Here is a 13,994-nt window from a genome sequence, read left to right as displayed (position 1 = left end):
AATTGAAATAGTCCTACAGGAGTGAAGAAGGCTGTTTTCTCTTTGTTCTCTGAGTTTACTGGGACCTGCCAATAGCTCTTGGTTAGATCAATTATGGAGAGGTATACGGCAGAGCCCAGTCGATCAAAAAGGACATCAGTTCTAGGCATGGGATAATTGTCGAACTGAGACACTGCATTTCATTTCTGAAAATCTGTACAAAACCTCCACGATTGATCCGGTTTTGCAACCAGGACTATTGGCTCGGACCAAGGACTTTGTGAAGGTTCTATTATATTGGAGTCTAGCATCTTCTCCGCCTCTTGCTGAACTATTTCCTTACGTTTCTCTGGGATTCTATATGGTTTTAAATTGATGACTTTACCTGGGGGAGTGCAGATATGATGGAAAACTCCTTTAACTGTGCCAGGTCCACATTTAAAGACATCTGCCAACTGGTCTAAAAGGTCGTGGATGTCTTGTTTCTGGGATTGAGGAAGGCCAGCAGGTATTTAAATGACCTCATTTATTTCTTCAGACAAGAGACTAGCCATTACCACTGATGTGGACTCAGCAGGGTCATCCCTCCATTTCTTCAAAAGGTTAATGTGGTAAATCTGGGTTTGGCTCATCTGTTTGGTTGGGAAATAAGATAATTACAAGGGCCAGTTTGTTCTAGGATGTCACATGGTCCATGCCAACAGGAAAGCATCTTATGCTCGGAAGTGGGGAAAAGCACAAGGACCTTCTGGCCAATAGAAAAGGATCAGGTGACAGCCTTTCAATAATAATTCATTTTTTTGCTGTTATTGGGCCTCATTACAAGTCACCCGGTATGGAAATGACGGTGGCGGTAAAGCCGCCACCACTGTTGTTTCCATACCGGGTGATCTCGAGTCCTGCAGGCGGAGGTGTCATTCCCGCTAGGTCTGACCTGGCGGGTTTAACACCGCCCACCTGCAGGCGGACGTGGAAACACCGGCACCATCAGAAGAGGGTGCCGGTGTTTCCATGGTCCCCATTCCCATTAAGTCCTAAGGGACTCAATGGGAATGGGGATTTACCGAATTCCGCCTCTGGAATTCCCGGGTCACCGGGGTTGTAATGCCCAGGTAATTCCGGGAATCACAGAGGCGGAATGGTAAGACGAGTCCGGCGGTAACTGAGCCAGAAAAACCTGCAGGTTACCGCCGGACTCGCAATGAGGCCCATTGTGTCTTACTCAAGTGAGAATGGACTATAGATCTTACTACTGCTATATGCTCTTTGAGACGCTGGGCAGTTTGAGGCAATGGTAATATGGCCTCCTTTTCCTGCCAGGTCTCTCTCAGCATGTCTAAAACAGTTTGTGAGTCTCTCCTGTAAAGAAGTTCAAGAACTGAAAAGTCTAGGGAGGCTTGGGGTGTTTTGCAGAGGGCAAACAAGGCCCAGGGGATCATCCTATCCCAGTTCCTTCCATAAGCTTTGACCAATTTTTTAAGAACACTTTTTAATGTTTTGTTAAAACGTTGAACTAGACCATCTAAGGATGATAAACAGACGGTCTAATGGTTTTGATCTGCAGGACTTGTTTGACCTCAGCCATTAGTTGACTCATAAATGGTGTCCCTTAATCCATGAGGATCTCTTTCGGAAAACCTACCCGGGATAGTAATGAGATGAGGTGTTTGAGTATCTGTTGTTTCACATGGGGAATGCCTCAAGATATCATGTGGCTTAATCTAATATCACCAGTATAAATCGCTTCCCCATTTTGGATGGCTCTATGGTCCCTACAATATCCATCCCAATATGTGAGAATGGGAGATCAATAATTGGGAGAGCTCGTAAGGGGTCCGTTAGAGGAGTACAGGGTGCAGTTTTCTGACACTGGTTGCAGGTTAATACGAAATGCTTGATGTCTGCATATACCCCAGGCCAGTAAAATCGGCTTACAACTTGCCCTTGAGTTTTAGCGGTCATCAGATGTCCTGCCCTAAGATGGGCATGGGCAATCTCTAATACCACCCCTGGATGGCTTCTAGATGCCACTATTTATGAATGAGGGGTCCCTTCTGCGCTAATGTCTCCCCAGTATTATAGACCCTGTTTTATGAAAAACAATTGTCCCCCCTCCTTTCTCCATTATTCCTCAGAAGTGAGTTTGAGGAAGGCCAATGCTGAGGTAGGGTCATTACGTTGGGTGAATGAGAGATCAAGAATGATCTCAGGTTCGTCTTCACAAGGGATGGGTTTCTGGGGATTGTCTGGGGCTCTTGGTCAGCACTCCCAAAAACTTTGATTTCCCTCCCAGTAGTATCAGTTTCAGATAGACTTGGAAATAAAGCATTCTCCAGGATGCCCTGTGCATCTTTCTGCCTTGGTTTGATGTGGTAAAATTGTTGATATTATTCTGTAATAGTATCTTGACAACCCCTCTATAGTCAGGCTCTACTACCCCCGCCATCACGTCCAGGCCATGTTTCCAAGCAAGCCCTGACTTGGAGACTAGTCGTGTGTAAGTCCCTTTGGGTGGAACCAGGACCAAATCTGTGGAAATTAACTGCCTCTCTCTGGGTTCTAGAATTACTTCCTGGCTTCTGGAGCGGTCAAAACCTATGGACTCTTTGGTGGCGATAGAGGGTCTGGTTGCTCGCTCACTCAACTTCGTAAACCTAAGGATCCCCCAGTTTGTGTCAACTAGGCCGGATCCCACCACAGACACCATATGTAAGGGTATGGACATAGGAGACTGCTCTAGCCACACATCACCAGGTGCAGGCATCTCTCTGGAGCGGGCCGGGCCTTTGAACATGGCCGGCCGGGTTGGCTACAATCTCAGCTGATCCCTGCTTCCTGGGGACCATGCGCCTGATTGGCTGGGCCCACAACATCCTGGACTGACTCAGGGAGCTGGCAGGCAAACACCGGCCCCCTCAAGGGCCGCCTCGTAAGGACTTTCTTTTTTGCTTGCCCTTTCTTTCCTCTGCACCTGGCTGGCTAAAACAATGTGCCTCTAGCCCCACATCACCAGGTGCAGGCATCTCTCCGGAGCGGGCTGGGGCTTTCAACATGGCCAACCAGGTGGCTACAATCTCAGCTGATCCTCACTTCCTGGGGACCACGTGCCTGATTGGCTGGGCCCATAACATCCTCGGCTGACCGGGGGAGCCAGCAGGCTAACGCTGCCCCCTCAAAGGGCCACCTAAAAGGGTCTTGCCCATTCCTGTCTGGCCCTGGGAGAGTCCAGCAGGGTCCCCATCGTTGCTGCCTCTCAGGAATCCCTAGCGTGTCTCATCTGCTAAATCCTCTATTCGCCATTTCCCATGTGAACCACCCCTTAATGTGGTGTCTACTTCCTTCGGAGGAGGCATTTGCCTGTACTTTCACAGTTTCTCCATGGAGGGTTCACCACCCCACCTTCTGTAATTCTTGAGCTACTCATTTACAGCTGTTTCCTCAGCGCCATTGAACTCTGCTCCTTGCACCAGGTTTCTGCTCCGTGCCTCTAGGCCTCGACCTCCACTAATTTCCTGGGATCTAACAAGCCTGTGCACAGTGCTCAGTGACATGTTGAGTGTAAGCCGTGCCCACACCAGCTTCCCAGGTTTGTGACTCACAGGCAACACTATTTTGTTACTTGCTCCACTTAAGGCTGATGGCCTTACTCATGACTGTACTGGACTATTATTATTTTCTTTCCTCATCTGTGTTTTTCTCCACCTGTTCTCTTGACTCTTGGAATGCTTTAGCTACACTGTTCACTCAAATATAGGTGTATTTCCACATGTATTTTTGACTCTTGAATCTAGGTGTGCTTTACATTTATTTTGACTCTCAAATCTAGGTGCATTTCCACATGTATGTTTGACTCTTGAATCTAGGTGGGCTTTACATTTGTTTTGACTCTCGAATCTGGGTGTATTTTCACATGTATTTTTGACTCTTGAATCTAGGTGTTCTTCACTTTGTTTTGACTCTCGAATCTAAGTGTATTTTCACATGTATTTTTGACTCTTGAATCTAGGTGTGCTTTAGCCTCACTGTTGCTTTTTGCACTGCATTCCTGTCTGGCCGACCAGTGCATTCTATCGTGCACTGTGTATCTCCTGCCCACCTTTGCCGCCATGGTACTCTCCGTCCCACCCATCTATTCTGACTGCTTCTCCATCACCTAACCTCCCTCTCTTTCACAGTGTAGAAGCAAGACATTTAAGAAGGCACTCCTGATCTCCAAACCTGATCTGCCCATTGCTGACACCTAAGTAAATGCTTTCCTCGACACACTGGGCCTCATTACAAGTCCGGCTTTAACCCTGCCGGTGCTACCGGCGAGTTGCCGCTGGACTTGTAAGATTTACATAAGCGCCTGGCTTGCCGGTAACACCGGGGTATTACACATCCAGCGTTCTGGAAAGTCAGGCACCGGTAAATTGTAATTCCCCATTCCCATGGAGTACCATAGGACTCAATGGGAATGGGGAACACAGAAGCACCGGCACCGTTAATAACAGTGCCGGTGCTTCCGTTATGGCTTGCTTACCATGGCCACTGTGTCCGGCAGGGTCTGCCCTGTCGGACACAATGGCTCCAGCAGGAAAACCCGTAGTGTGCTAGTCCGGAAACAACGGTGCCGGTATGCTTACCGGCACCGTCGTTTCTGGACTGAAACACACGTAATGAGGCCCACTATCACTGACATTCTCTTTGCTGTTTCTTCACCTGACATATGGACTCCGCACATGATTTCTGTCCTCTCCTCCTGTTCTTCCTCTCCCATTAATGGTGGCACCAGATGGGAAGTGCTCTTGGCTCACTTTGCATCTAGCAGGTGTATCATTAATATCTATCGCAATGGCACCATCATACCCCTGGGCTCCCAGCCCAACCTCCTCCTTCTTGACAGACGTTTTCCATCACTTTTCAACTTCCCTCCTCTCCTGTTACCCCATCTTCTCCCATCCCCCCTTGTTCCCACCCCCCAGTTTTTAGTTTTTGCACTACAACCCTGCGACCACCCTCGGAAAACGTTTAAAGGGGGAAACCAGCTTCACATAGCTACCCCCAATTCTCGCTCTGCTGTCAAAAACTTCTCTGACATCTGTTGCCTCCTTGAAGAGCTTGACCTTGATGTTCTCGCTCTTACTGAGATGTGGTTCAAGGCCAGCTCTGACACTGCTTTTGACACTCTTCTCCCCGAGGGGTACAAGATCCTGTTCAGTCCCAGTCCCCCCGGTCTGGTGGCAGAGTGGCTCTGATTTTTCCTGAGTGGGTTCCTGCCACCATCATCCCCACTCAATCCTACTCTTCCTTCAAATGCCTCGTCCATAGGCTGTCTGTCTCTCCTACCCTCTTCCTCACTCTCGCTACCATCTACAGGCCCATCCGGACTCACCCCCTCTTCCTGTCGGAATGGGTGGACCTCGCCTCCTCTCTCCTTGCTTCCTCCCCAAAACATCTCTTCCTAAGGGTCTTTAACATCTACCTGGACTCTCTGTATCTGGCCACTGTACTCTTTTGTGACCTCTGTGGCTCTCTTTCCTTCAGTCATCTCCCCTCTGGCCCAACCCACTATGCCAGGCACACCTTGGATGCTCTCATCTCAACTGACATCCCTCTCTCCAACCCTCTTACTACCCCTCTCTCCTGGTCTGACCACTATCTACTCTCCTCCCAACTTGAACTCCCCATTCCCCTGTCAATGCCTGTGGTGCCAGTCTCCTTCTCCGCCATTTGACTGATGAAGCGTGTGTAAGTCGCTGCATGTGCCTCTACCTTCATCCCTTCTCTCTCCCCTGCCTTCGACTCTCCTTCTGACTGTGCTCTGGCTAACCTCCATCTCTCCATCTCAAATACCCCTGACATCCTTACCCTGTCATGAGGATCCACATGAAGCCTGCTTCCAAATGGAACTCTTGGTATGACTCCGACTTGGCAGCTTTGAAACGCAAGTACAAAGCTGCTGGGCGGAAGTGGCAGGCATCTAGCTCATCCTCTGACAAACTGGCCTGCCACATGCTCCAAAGGCAATATCATGTAGCCATCTGCTCCGGGTATCGCTACACCGGGGGGTATGCATCTACTCTCGTTGTACGCAGATAATATGCTTCTGTACTTGCAGCACCCGGAGGATAACCTGAAGTATATCCTAGATGTGTTAGAACGCTATGCGCCCTTGTCGGGTATCACAATTAATGCGCAGAAGTATAGCCTGTTCCCTTTGGGAGGATATGTGGGACAAGCCGAGCGCAGATTGCCGATGCTACCGATTAGATGGGAGATTGATACGTTCAGGTACTTAGGGGTGGATGTATACCATGACCCAAAGACTGAGCACACGCAGAATACACATAAAGCTGTGGACAAAATAGAGAATTCCATGGCTTTCTGGGCCAAGTTGCCACTGTCGATGATGGGAAGAGCAGCCCTGCTAAAAATGGTATTGCTACAAAGGTTATTGCATTGTTTTGCTAATGTGCGTACGATATTCCAAAACTGTTCTTCAAGAGGTTGAATGGAAAATGTAGGAGCTTTCTATGGCATGACTCGAGAAGCAAGCAGGGGGGCATTACAGAAGCACCAGAACCTGTACAAGCAGGGAGGGATTAAAGTGCCTAATTTTGAGGTATATTTTGTCGCTAGCCAACTGCAATTTGTGACCAAATGGCTATTGGATGAACAGACGCAAGAGTCACAATTGCTACAGGTGGCGGCAGCCCCGTACCTTCTTAAGGAAGTGATATGGACAACTGCACCCTGTGAATCTAGCCTGCATCTACTATTGAGGTTGGGAAAGGCAATGTGGCGACGGGCTTGCTGGTTATTGGGGCAGGTGGAACCATATTCTCCACAGATCCCACTGGTCACACTATATGGGGAGGAGCAGCAGATGTTACGCTCACCTGGTCTCTGCAGGGAAGTAGGGGCACGGTTGCAGCCCTCCCTGGAAGTGGATCACCCTTGTCAGGCTTCTGCCCCTGCAAATATGCTGCGGGCTGCGACAATTGGTGACACTGCTCCTGCGTGGATATGGGAGATCGTGAGAACGCTGTTATGTGACTGCTGTCTCTCTCCAACCCTTCTTCCCAAAGTGTGGTGAGCATACGCCGACCCATATAGTCTCACCTGTTGATTAATGATGATAAGCTCTCCATCCTGTTTCTCACTGCAGGGGTGCTTCTTGATGGACCGAGTTCCGTCACTGGCCCATTGTGCGCGGCAGCCCAGACCAGCTGTGGCTTAACCACTCCTGATGGTAAGTGTCTTACGGCTTTAAAATATTGTGATGTTGATTCCTGATTATTGTCCGTATCTTTTAATGATGTCTTTCCTCTGCTTTCTCCCAACAGGTGAAATGTGGCCCTGCAGTAGTTGCAGTGCATGAAGAGAGGCCAATTTGGAAGAAAATGGAGTCCACGATGCTCAGACAGAAGGTGAGTGTTGGTTTAAGGTTGCACGCAAAGATTTGTCAAAAGCGCAACCTTAAACGTTATGTCTTAGCGAATTCTAACCTTGTCTTTATCTTTTTCTCTTGCAGACACTGTCTTCAGATGAATTGCCCGCCGTGCCACGATGCTGAGGTTGGAGCGCTGCTTTCCGGAGGTCTAGAGATGGATGAAGAATGCTAGGGGCAACAATGATGCGTGCCGATGAAAGCAGGTTCCAAGGTAAGGTAAGTGCTGAGGCTGGTAGCGGGAAACAAAGGTAAGATGCTGAGGCTGGTAGCTGGAAACAAAGGTAAGATGCTGAGGCTGGTAGTTGGAAACAAAGGTAAGATGCTGAGGCTGTTAGCTGGAAACAAGGTAAGATGCGCTCAGGCGGCGGTGAGCGTTACGCTGCCATCAGTGCAGAATAACGCGAAGCGCTCGCATGAAGGCTGGGTGGGTTTAAATAGTCTAGCTCTGCCCATGCCCATTAGCATTGGCTCACCGGCCCCACCCTCCCACTCCTAACAGATGCTGTGCGTGTAATCCAGCTTCCTCCAGCGGCCACGCCGGAATAAACATACGTGGAGGTTCTTGCAGGGAAAATAAAGTACTTTGCACAAAATAAAGGGTGTCAGTTTATATTTGTTCATGAGCCTGGCCTGACCATGACAGCAGATATGTTTAAATGTGATGAAGTATTGGGAGCCCGCGGGAGTGGCAACAGTGGGAGACATGCTGAAGGAAGGGAAGCCCATAGAGTTTAGCAAACTGGTGGCAAATACAAGGTTGCACCTGGGACAACATCTCACATTCAATCGTCTGCTGACTCATATTAGACGAGTATGGCCGACGGTAGTAGAAGGTTTACAAGAGGATGAAAGGCTAGAGACGCTTTATGACATCTCTGAGGGCAGGCATGAGGTCTCGAGAATATACAAGCTACTGATGGGCAGGTTGGGTGAGGGGATGGAGCAGGTTAGACAGTGCTGGGAGGTGGAATTGCAAGAACAAATGTCGGAGGAGATGAGGGGCAGAGTCATGGCCTATCATAGGAAGGTGTCTAAGAATGCCAGACTACAGCAGATTCAATTCTGTGTGACACACAGGGCATACCTGACCCCTGGAAGAATAGCAAAGTTTGGCCATGCAGTAGCACAATCCTGCCCAAAATGTAGATTAGTTAACGCGGACCTAGTTCATATGTTCTGGGCCTGCGAGAAGATTAGATCATTTTGGCATGAGATAGCCCACGTATTAGCACGAGCGGGTATCACTTTAGATACCGGATCCCCAGAGGCCTGCTTGCTTGGCTGCTTTGCAAGTTTGTTTTTAAAAACAATCATGTAGCCATATGCTCCAAGAAGAGGGCTCCTGTCCAGGCCTCACCACTAATAACACAGCTGAACTTTTTAAAATCTGCAAGGAACTTGCCAATCCTATTGCAGTCTCCTCCTTCCTCCTAGACTGTCTGCACAGTATTGGCCACCCAATTCTCCTTCAAAACCCATGACATCCTGTCCTCACTGTCATCTGCTCCCCTTCCCACCCCCCTTCTCTTACCTCCCCTGGCCCCCCTCACAGCCCCATACTCTCCTCCTTCTCTCCCATTGCACCAGACAAGGGGGGTCATTAAGAAGTAGGAGGTAACCATGCCGCGATGCCATTCAAGGAACCCATCCCCATTCCCATTCGAACCCCCATAAGGTTCAATGGGAATGGGGAGGGTGCTTACAACGGGCCCATTGATAACAGGCCCGTTGTTAGCACCCTGGACTGCTCGCGGGTCCCAGGAGCAGAACTCGTAATGAGGCGGTAAGGGGTTGACGGCTCCAGCACCTTTACAGGCGCCGTTAACCCCTTACCGCCTACATTGTAAGAGTTGTCTGTTCTATGAAAGTCTCTTCTAAACAGGTGCTCCTCTGATCTTACCATCAAGGACAACATTGCCTCTCTCACCCCAGCCTTGGCTGACCTCTGCCACCATTCCTTTGCCACCGGCTCCTTCCCACAACCCCTCAAGAAATCTCTTGTGCATCCTCTCCTAAAAAAGCCATCTGCTGGCCCTTCTTGCCCGGCTAATTATAGCCTTATCTCTATCACCCCTTTCTTGGGAAAACTCCTGGTGAAGGGGTCATCACCCAACTGACCTTCCACACCAAAATGGCTGGCTGCTGCTGTGACCACCAGTCCAGTTTTAGGGCACCCAGAGGCATGGAAACTGCTCTCCTGAGTACCCGTGAAGACCTGCTCTCAAACGTGGACTCAAACGCTCCCTCTGTACTGATCCTCATTGGTCTTTCTTCTGCCTTTGACACAGTCAACCACTCCAGCCTCTTAAATTATCTCCATGATACCCTTGGCATCACAGCCCGGCACTGGTGTGGCGGACCTCCTTCCTCTGAAACAGACCCTCCCAAGTGGAAATGGGCCTTTTCCTCTCCTCCACCTCTCTCTCTACCTGTGGCATCCCTCTGGGCTCTATCCTATTGCCATGACTCTTCAACATCTACCTAGCGCCTCTGGCCCACTTAGTCTCCACCTACTCCCCTCATTTCCAGTGTTATGCAGATGACACACAGCTCTCTTTTAAGCTGCCATCATCTTCCTCCTCTCCTTCCTCTCTCATACCCGATTGCCTGACTGCTATTCAGGCATGGTGCTCTGCCAATGATCTCTGCCTTAATGTCAGTAAGACAAAGATCCTTCTCATTGGGACACCTGCTCCTTGTTTCACCCCCACTCTCTGTCCACTCTCCATGGGCCCTCTGCCCTCACCCACCTGTGATGCAAAAATCCTTAAGGTTATCTTTGACTCCTCTCTCTCTCTCTTTCTCTCCACACATCGTGTACCTTGCCAAGAAGTCCAACTTTCAGCTCCACCTCCTCAAGACAGTCTACATGTTCTCACCTTCCACCAGAAGCTCATCCTCTCCAGGGCACTGGTTCTCTCTAGGGTGGACTACTGCAACAGCCTCTTATTCAATCTGCCTCTTTCCTCCCTCCACCCCCTTCAACTGATCCAGAATAGGACAGCAAGACTTATCCTTGGCCTCAAGCCCAGGGACTGCATCTCTCCAGCCCTAAAATCTCTCCACTGGCTCCCGGTGATTGTAAGGGTCAAATTCAAGACCCTTTGCATCATCCACAAGGCTGTCTGGGGCCAGGGACCTCTCTACATCCAGCTTACCCTCTCTAAATACCTCCCTGCTAGAGTTCTTCGGTCCTCTGGCTCAAACTCTCTGCAGATCAAACGCTTCTCCAAGCAGAGAGTGGGAGGCAGATCCCTTTGCTCTGCAGGTTCCTCCCTCTGGTACAGCCTCCCTGCCCCTCTCAGACTTGATCCAGATCTTCATAAGTTTCGGAAACTTCTCAAGAATTTACTTTTCTCCTGTTCCTTCCCTCTCCCCGTCTTTTGCTAATGTCCCTCTGCCGCTGCGACTGGGGCCTGGTCCCTTCAGAGCTATACCGAGGCCAGACCACCCCCCTACCAGTCCTCCCAGCATCCCTTGCTATCACTTGCCCTCAGGCACCCTTCCCTGGACTAGCCCAACCTGGTCCACCCTGTCCATCGCACTCATCCTCCCTTTCCCCTCTTTCTACCCTGGCACTTGCCATCTTGGCCTCCCAGCACTTGCTCACACGCCTGCACCCTTTGGGCACCCCACTCCTGCACTTCTCCCGCACCCCACTCTTGCACTTCTCCCTCTTTCCTCCTCCCCCGCACTTACCACCTTTGTCTGGCACTTGCAAAGTAGGATTGTCACAAGGCTAATATAACCATTGTTGTTGTTTTGTACTTTTCTTTTCCTATGTTCTTGTGCTTGTTTGATTCCCATAGTTCCCTTCGTTCCCTCCTCCTTCGCTCCTTCTGCACTCTCCTCACCTGAGCTGCCAGAATTGTTGTTCGTACTGTAGGTTCCGCCTGGCCAGGTAATCCTTCTCCCTTCTTGGATGAATGTGCTTGACACGGAAGGAAGCCACAGTTACCGCTAGGAAACAGCAGTTCCGTGGCCCCTTTTCCGGAATCAAGCCGGAGGAAGGGAAAAACCCAATCGGGAAGAAAAAACCCTTCGTAGCACTTGAGTTCTCTTCTTTTTCCTCCCCGTAGGTGTCGGTGAAGGCTGAGCAGGAAGCGAACGAGCAGAATGGCGTGAAGATCGGGCAGCGCCTTTGAAGGAGGCAATGAGGGAAACAACACTGGCAGAAGAGACCTCCGGAAGGTAAGGCGGGGACGGGTGAGTCCGCCCAGTAGCTCCGAAAGAGAGAGCCGAATCTGGTAAGGAAAGGAAGAGAGGGCGGAGAGGAGTCCGGGGAGTCCAGCCAAGAGGCGGGGAGAAGGGAGACAGAAACAGGTAAGAAGGAGAAAGGTAGGTCCGGAGAAAATAAAGAACCAGACCTAATGAGAAACACTGAAGAACGACCAAAGGAAAGCGTCAGATAAAACACTTTGCGGGAAGAGCGAAGTGGAGGACAGTGGAGCGAGGAAAGGCCGCAGCAAAGCAAGGAATGCCAAGCCTCGGGAGCGCATAAACCCGGAAGAGAGACTTTCGAAGCGGGTTGCAACGCGGAGTCTGCTGGGAAAAAGGAAGTTTTAAACTCCCGTCAGGCACCGCCCACAGGAATGGCCGAGAATGATGACCATAGAAAGAGGACTAAAACACACCGCCCCTGTGCCGCCACCTGTAACGCGGAAGAATCCGCCAATCGCTGCGGATGACAGTTCTCCCAAATTTGTCTTGTGGCGCCTGGAAACACTTGTGTATAGGCGCCATACAAATGTCCAATAAATAAATATACTTTTATTGGCAGTAAAATAAAAGAGAAACCCTGTCTGCCCCTTTTTCTAAGAGGGGCTTCCCGGCCTCATATAATACTAAGGCATGTGTCAGGATGTCAGTCTAAACAAAGATCCCACCGTCCTGTCTGCAAAACCTATTTCCGACCCTTACACTATATACACAACTAAAGGAAAGGGTAGGTCTTCTTGATTCAGAAGAATTGTTTATGTCTCTGTGAGGAATACCATGGTATTCAGTTCAGTTCAGTTTAACTTTATTCGGCCATAAGGCTTTCAAGGTACATGCATACATTATATCAATACAAAAAATATTTACAAAGTGATAACTGGAACACGAAAGGTCCCCATATCTCAAGACGAGACTCAGCACAATACCCAACCCCGGCTAAAACTGTCCATAAATGCATCAGCAGGTGTACTATCTAAGTTATTGTTTTAGCGAGAGCTCCCCCAAACATTGAGCAGACCTACTGGTCTTGACCCCAGAGGGGCTATATTGGCTCGTGAAAGGATTGTAGGGGGGGCACAAATCCTATGGCGTAATCAGTGTTAGGGAGGGGAAAGGCTCTGATCGTGATCAGACTGTTAATCTTTAGACGTCGGCGCAGACCAATTCCTAATAAGTCACTGGCCATTCTTGCATCCTTTAACTCTATCCAGATGGAATCATGGGGGATCATTCCCCATAGGATAGTCTTCTGGAGCTTAAAATGTCCTGTTTGATCAGGGAACAACATCCATACACTGATCTCAGCCAGTGCGCGCATTTGCTTGTGAGGGAGTCTCTAGATTCGATTTTGCCCCTAGGGCATTTGGGGACCTTATGTATATATACCAAGCCATGTCTTTGAAACCCCCTCTGTGAATTTAGAGCAGTATAAGGTGACACAGCCAGGGGTGCTCTGTATCCATCTTCAGTGCCCCCCACAATCTTTCACCCTCTTTACAAAGCTGGGCCCCTTGGCCAACCTCCCCATAAATTCCCAGCTCCATTGTTTGGCCAGTTTCTACCTGGGTGGGGTTAATCATGGGGCCGGAGCCAACATCAACCTGTCCCCAGGACCCCCTTGCACACCCCACCTCCATCCATTGGTATTATCCTAAGTAGGCTGGATCGCATCCGGGAATGGGACATCGGGGGGGTTCCTTTGCTGAGGTTACAGGGCCCCTGATATTGAAGCCATTACATGGGTACTGGTCCCCTCGGAAACCTCTTTCTGGACCTTTTCCATTCTCTAGAATCAGTAGTAGCAGGTTCTTTAGGGCGGTTAGTTCAATAAGGACCAGTGAACATGTGCAGCCCTGAGCTGTTTTCTTGGCAACGCAAGCTGGAGCAGGAGGAAAGACAGTTTCTGCTGGAAAAGGGCAGGAGGGATTGGCCTCCTGTGGGTGCACTTTCCCATTCAGCAGATCTGAGACAGCTGCCATTTCATGGACTCGGGCTTCAGTGGTTTTTGGGGGACTGAGTCTTGATGTGGGGAGGCTTTTTTTAAGCAGTCCGGTGCCAAAGGGGCTATGTGTTATATTTGTGGTGATGGTAATTGCTATTGGCTCCACGATGGCGGTTGCAGCAGTGGCAGGGCGGACAAGAGCAGAGTCATTAGGGTACCTAGTCTGGGGGAGATTCTCTAGGAGCTCTGGGGGCTCTGGGTGACACTTCTGGGCCGACATTGGGTGGTAAAAGTAGGAATGGAAAGGCCTGTGGTTTCATTAATGAATGGCAGTGCTGATGCTGTTGATGGTTACTGTTGAGGGTATTGTCACTGCTTCCATGGGGGAGGCCCTTCCCATGAGGCCATGGAGGTGAGGTC

The sequence above is a fragment of the Ambystoma mexicanum genome, chromosome 1p, assembly GCF_040938575.1.
Source record: "Ambystoma mexicanum isolate Mex_15411 chromosome 1p, UKY_AmexF1_1, whole genome shotgun sequence".
In the NCBI taxonomy this organism is placed as follows: Eukaryota; Metazoa; Chordata; class Amphibia; order Caudata; family Ambystomatidae; genus Ambystoma; species Ambystoma mexicanum.
The sequence above is the reverse complement of the archived record's forward strand: the minus strand, read 5'-3'. Positions refer to the sequence as shown.